Genomic DNA, 6,000 nt, shown 5'->3' on the forward strand with positions numbered 1-6,000 from the left:
AAGCCCTGGTCTGGGAGGATCCCACATGCCGCGGAGCAACTAGGCCCGTGAGCCACAATTACTGAGCCTGCGCGTCTGGAGCCTGTGCTCCTCAACGGGAGAGGCCGCGACAGTGAGAGGCCCGCGCACTGCGATGAAGAGTGGCCCCTGCTCGCTGCAACTGGAGAAAGCCCTTGCACAGAAACGAAGACCCAACACAGCCAAAAATAAAAAGTAAAGATTGATGAGATAAAATTAAAGAAGTAAAGTTAGAATTAAAAAAAAAAAAAAAAAAAAAATACATCCAGGGGCTTCCCTGGTGGCGCAGTGGTTAAGAATCTGCCTGCCAATGCAGGGGACATGGGTTCGAGCCCTGGTCTGGGAAGATCCCACATGCCGCGGAGCAACTGGGCCCGTGAGCCACAACTACTGAGCCTGCGCGTCTGGAGCCTGTGCTCTGCAACAAGAGAGGCCGCGACAGTGAGAGGCCCGCGCACTGCGATGAAGAGTGGCCCCCGCTTGCCGCAACTAGAGAAAAGCCCTCGCACAGAAACGAAGACCCAACACAGCCATAAATAAACAAATAAATAATTAAAAAAAAAAAAAAAGAATACATCCATGGGTTTCCCTGGTGGCGCAGTGGTTAAGAATCCACCTGCCAGGGCTTCCCTGGTGGTGCAGTGGTTGAGAATCCGCCTGCCGATGCAGGGGACACGGGTTCGAGCCCTGGTCTGGGAAGATCCCACATGCCGTGGAGCAACTGGACCCGTGAGCCACAACTACTGAGCCTGCGCATCTGGAGTCTGTACTCCGCAACAAGAGAGGCCACGATAGTGAGAGGCCCGCGCACGGTGATGAAGAGTGGCCCCCGCTCGCCGCAACTAGAGAGAGCCCTTGCACAGAAACGAAGACCCAACACAGCCAAAAATAAATAAATAAATTAATTAATTAATTAAAAAAAAAAAAAAAAAAGAATCCGCCTGCCAGTGCAGCGGACACAGTTTTGAGACCTGGTCCTGGAAGATCCCACATGCCGCGGAGCAACTAAGCCCGTGCGCCACAACTACTGAGCCTGCGTGCCACAACTACTGAAGCCCGCGCACCTAGAGCCCGTGCTCCCAACAAGAGAAGCCACTGCAGTGAGAAGCCAGTGCACCGCAACGAAGAGTAGGCCCCGCTCACCGCAACTAGAGAAAAGCCCGCGCGTGCGGCAACAAAGACCCAACGCAGCCATAAATAATTAATAAATAAAATAAATAAATTTTAAAAATAAATTAAAACTATTTAAAAAAAGAATATATCCATTCACACACAGACTGAGAGAGGAAAGAGAAAAACGTGGCATGTTTAAAATCTGTTTACAGTAAGCAAAGAAACATTTTGATAATAGTTTTTTTTTTTTTTTAAATAACTTTTTTTTTTTTTTTTAAGGATTTTTTTTCTTATTTTATTTATTTATTTATTTATTTTTATTTATTTTTGGCTGTGTTGGGTCTTCGGTTCGTGCGAGGGCTTTCTCCAGTTGCGGCAAGCGGGGGCCACTCTTCATCGCGGTGCGGGGACCGCTCTTCATCGCGGTGCGCGGGCCTTTCTCTATCGCGGCCCCTCCCGTCGCGGGGCACAGGCTCCAGACGCGCAGGCTCAGCAATTGTGGCTCACGGGCCCAGCTGCTCCGTGGCATGTGGGATCTTCCCAGACCAGGGCTCGAACCCGTGTCCCCTGCATTAGCAGGCAGATTCTCAACCACTGCGCCACCAGGGAAGCCCTGATAATAGTTTTTTAAAGAAGATTACTTAAAGAATCCTTATTATAAAAACACAGATGCCCGTAGAACAACACACAAGGAAAAGACCACTGGTTACCAGTCCCTAAACCACGAGGTGCTGCGGCAAAAACAGCCTCCCTTTCTGCGCCCCAGTTTCATCCCCTTTCAGCTCCCTTCTTATATTCTCGTGTAAGAGTCAACTTCATGAGCAGATCCCCAGTTGCCCTGCTCAATACTGAGCAGCTGAAAACTCAGTAAACATTCACAGACTAAAAGAATTTTAAAATATACATATGTTAAAGGATTGGCTTAATAATTATTGTATCTAAACACAATGAAATATGATATAGACATTTAAAATGATAAAGTGCAAACACATTTATTCACATGGAAAGATTTTTCATAACTTAATGGTTAATAAAGCAGATTACAAAATAGTTTATATAGAAGAAACACCTTTTTTCTCTCCTCTCTCTCTCATTCTCTCTCCCGCATACACATACTACGTTTAAAAATCTGTGTATAGGGACTTCCCTGGTGGCGCAGTGGTTAAGAATCCACCTGCCACTGCAGGGGATACGGGTTTGAGACCTGGTCCCGGAAGATCCCACATGCCGCGGAGCGACTAAGCCTGTGCACCACAACTTCTGAAGCCTGCGCACCTAGAGCCCGCGAGCCACAACTACTGAGCCCATGTGCCACAACTACTGAAGCCCGCACGCCTAGAGCCTGTGCTCCGCAACAAGAGAAGCCACCGCAATGAGAAGCCCGCACGCCGCAACGAAGACCCAACGCAGCCCACCCCCCAAAAAATCTGTGTACAAGTTGGACAAACATGAGCTGGTAACAAGAATTATTTTATGATTATGGAATAACTTTTATACGTTCAAGATGTGAAAAGAGGGAAAACATTTTTTCTATGGTCAATTAATTTGCTATTGCTTCAGAGTTGTACAGAAGTTTGTCAAGCTCACTGTCTGGTCCCTCACACACAGTGACCACTCAATCTATACTACAGGCCCACTTCTCCAGGGTATCACAGTCCTGGCTGATGGCAGTTCTAGACCTGGCCAACTAGCTCAGCAAGCCATCTGCCTGATATTCAAATTGGAATTAAAACAGCTAAGAGAAGGCACGGTGCTCTTTACTTGTCAGCGTCTGTAACTTAAGTGTCTGTTAAGTGAAAACATTTCTCACAGTTTTATTACCTAGTTTTAAATTACGTGGAACCTGCCTGCCATAAAGAAAGGAAGTTCCCAGTAAAACTGACAGAATAAAGTTTTCAGAACTTAAAAGGGAATCTATCCACATTTATCTTACTTTCAAAGAAATGAAAATAGATCTAACCCGTTGCATCACAAGGTAATAATTAACCCCCAAATTGCTAGTCTGTAGGGCAATGGAAGTAAAGACTTAACTATTTCAGTGTGGAAAAACGAGTAAATCATACCTTCTATTTACCTGTGATGGCAACGTCTTGGTTCTGGACTTGTCTGGCCACAAACTGTTACTTCACAGCAGAGGCAGGGCCTTTCACAGCAGCCTTGGCAGTAAGAAGGTAAAGGACGAAATGATTACAACGATATGTCCTCTGGATTCTCCCCAACTCTGCACCACCTTGAAAGAGGAAAGTCACCGTGACCCTGCGTCTTCAACGGCTACGGTGTGGCAGGGTCGTCCCCAGGAAAACCCTGCCACCCCCTCCCGGCCCCACGCACCCCTTCCCAAGCAGCCCTGGGGGAGGAGGGGCTCCCTGGTTTGGGGAGGGGTGGCTGGGATGGGGGTAGGCATGCAGCCCCGAACGTCCCAGAGCGCCCCGCGAAATCCAAGGCATTATACAACCGTGGACTTTTCTTAGAAAGAACCTTGACATTCGGGGCACGGCTCCAGCCTTTAAACTTAAAAAGGCGAGGAAAGCACAGGCGCGCAGTTGTTCCCTGTTAGTCTGGGGAGGCCGTGCGGGCAGAACCGACCCTCCGGACTTCCGCCAACACCGCCCTGCGCGGCCGGGGACTCGGGGAGACCCGGGCGCGGACGCCCCGCGCCAGACCCGCGGGCCCCGGGATCGGGAGGACGTCCCGCGGCGGAGACTGCCCTGGGCTCGCCCGGCCCGGCCCGTCTGGGTCGCGCGACTGCGCCAGGCGCAAAGTGGGGCAGTTCCTCAAAGGTGGACTAAGCCGCGTGTGAGTCTCTCCCGTAGGACCTCGGCCGCCAGGCGCACGAGGGTCAGTCTGCCGGGACCTCCGGCTACCTGGCCTAGGGGATCCCCGGCGTTCTCGGGAAACGCCCCCAGTCGGTGACGCCCAAGCTCGACCACGCAGAAGGAAGGGCGCGCCTGATGCCCCCGCCTGGTGGGCCTTCTCTCCGGGGGGACAACCTGAGGACCCAGTGTCTCTGAGGTCCTGGGTCTCGACCTCTGCCCAGGTCCCAGCCCCAGCGACAGCTGTGAACGCCGAGGCTCCGGGCAGGCCACGGGCGCGCGGAGGGAGGCCGAGCAAAGGGCGGCCCCCTGGGCTCCGGGATCCCCGGCACGAGCCCGCGGCAAGCGCCCTCGCCCCGCGCCCCGGGCCCCGCGCATGCGCCGCCCGGCCCCTCCCAGTCCGCCGCTGCTCTGGGTCTCGAGGTGGGGGGAGCCCGGCCCCCGAGCCCCCGCGCGCGCCCGCCCGCCGCCTGGCACCTGGGGCCGCGGCCCTCCGCCTGCCGGTCCGCCGCCTGCCGGTCCGCGGGGCGAGCGCGCCGAGGGAGGCGGCGCCGGGCAGGGCGCTAGCGGCCGCCTCCGCCCCCGCCGCTCGCTGCCCCCGCCGTGGGGCCGTCGCGTCCCCGGCCCATGCCCGGCGCCGCCTCCCCGCGACCGTGCCAGCCGCGCCCCCGCGGCACGCGCCGCCCCTCCGTCCCCCGCCCCGGCCGGGCCGCTGGGGCGGCTCGCGCGGGTGGCCCGCCGGGAAGCCCCGCCCCGCGCGGGACACAGCCCCCGGACGGCGGCGCCCGATTGGATGCCCGCGGGGGCGGGGGTGGGGCCGCTCTCGGGGGCTCCCACCGCCGGCCCCACTGCTGCAGCACCTGGGGGAAACTGAGGCCGGGGAGGCGGAGGGACCGCCAAGGTCACCGGGCGGGTGGGCACAGCGCCGCGATGGCACACCGCGTGCGGCTGGGGATCGGCCCCGCGCATTGGGAAGGGCTGAAGTCTAGGAAGGGCGGGCGCGAGGCTGCGGGAAGGGTGGAAGTTCCCGTCCGGGGCCCAGGCCACGCTGGCGAGGCCCCTCCTCCCTCGGGGAGCCCGGCTCTGCCAGTCTGTGCGATGAGCTGGTCTAGACCGGGCACCTAAGCGCGGATGCCCTCGAGTCTGGGGAGAGCGCGGGGCTGGGGGCGGGGGGGGGGAAGGACCTTGTCCGGGGGAGCCCAGAATGCAAGAGAAGAAAGGGAACGCAAGCTGGGAGGACGCGTCAACAGGTGGCGGAGTTGCCGCGGCGAGTGCGGCGGGCGGGGGACCCAGAAGAGTGAAGGGCAAAGGGGCCGGGCACCGGGAAGAGCTGTCTACTCCGACCAACTGCCCTCCCCCCCAGCCCACCCCACCCCGGGCTGTCAGAGAGCCTGCCCCTCCCCCCATGCGTCAAGGGTGAGGGGCTGACTTTGTGCCCAGCCGAGGCGCTGGGCTTCTGCCAGCGCAGGGGGGAGGTCGCGGCCCGGCAGCCAATGGCGGAGAGCAAGAGCGAGAGCTGCAAAGCGGCTTTGTTTGCGCGGCGACGCCCGAGCTCCTCGCGCGGAATGCACAAAGCCCCCGGTGCCTGCGCATCAGGACGGCGCTCCTGCGGGAACGAAATGTGTGCTATGCCAGCTCCGCTCCTTGCCCTCCCGCTGCTCCGGCCACTGTTCTATTTGTAGCGGCGAGCGCCCAGGAGGACCTACTCCGGGCCCGAAACAGCTCCAAACAAATATCCGCACTACACCGAGACGCTGGAGACTCGGCCGTACCGGACCCTTTCACCTATGTCTTAAGCGCACCCTTGTTGATTGGCCCCATACCTGTGATGAACTTTGCCCCACCCAGCAGACACCCACATAACCTTCCCACTAACACATTGACAAGCCCAACTCTTAATGCACATGCTATATAGCAATGGACAATTTTTGTATTCTGTTTCAGAGTTTATGAAGTGATCCGTGTCCATTATATCCTGGATATCTCATAGGCTGGGCAGGCAACAGTATTATTTATTTATGCAGCTAGGGGCCCCTACCGAGCTCATGTCCTCATG

At 56.9% G+C, this 6,000-nt stretch overlaps 1 protein-coding gene across 12 annotated transcripts in view; it reads right to left on the reverse strand.

Moving 5' to 3' along the window:
• Positions 1-5,715, reverse strand: part of PPARA (peroxisome proliferator activated receptor alpha) — a 78,504-nt gene extending 72,789 nt beyond the window's left edge. For 2 of the 12 annotated variants that reach the window (XR_009009672.1, XM_007189196.2), the window contains exons 1-2: positions 3,996-4,340; positions 3,195-3,361 (exon numbers count right to left, since the gene is read on the reverse strand). The gene's annotated coding sequence lies outside the window, so the exon portion shown is untranslated. The other 10 variants (XM_007189205.2, XM_007189201.2, XM_057556122.1 and 7 more) reach the window with 10 other exon arrangements.
• Between the last annotated feature and the right edge of the window lie 285 nt (positions 5,716-6,000).

Source organism: Balaenoptera acutorostrata, chromosome 11 (genome assembly GCF_949987535.1).
Source record: "Balaenoptera acutorostrata chromosome 11, mBalAcu1.1, whole genome shotgun sequence".
NCBI lineage: Eukaryota > Metazoa > Chordata > Mammalia > Artiodactyla > Balaenopteridae > Balaenoptera > Balaenoptera acutorostrata.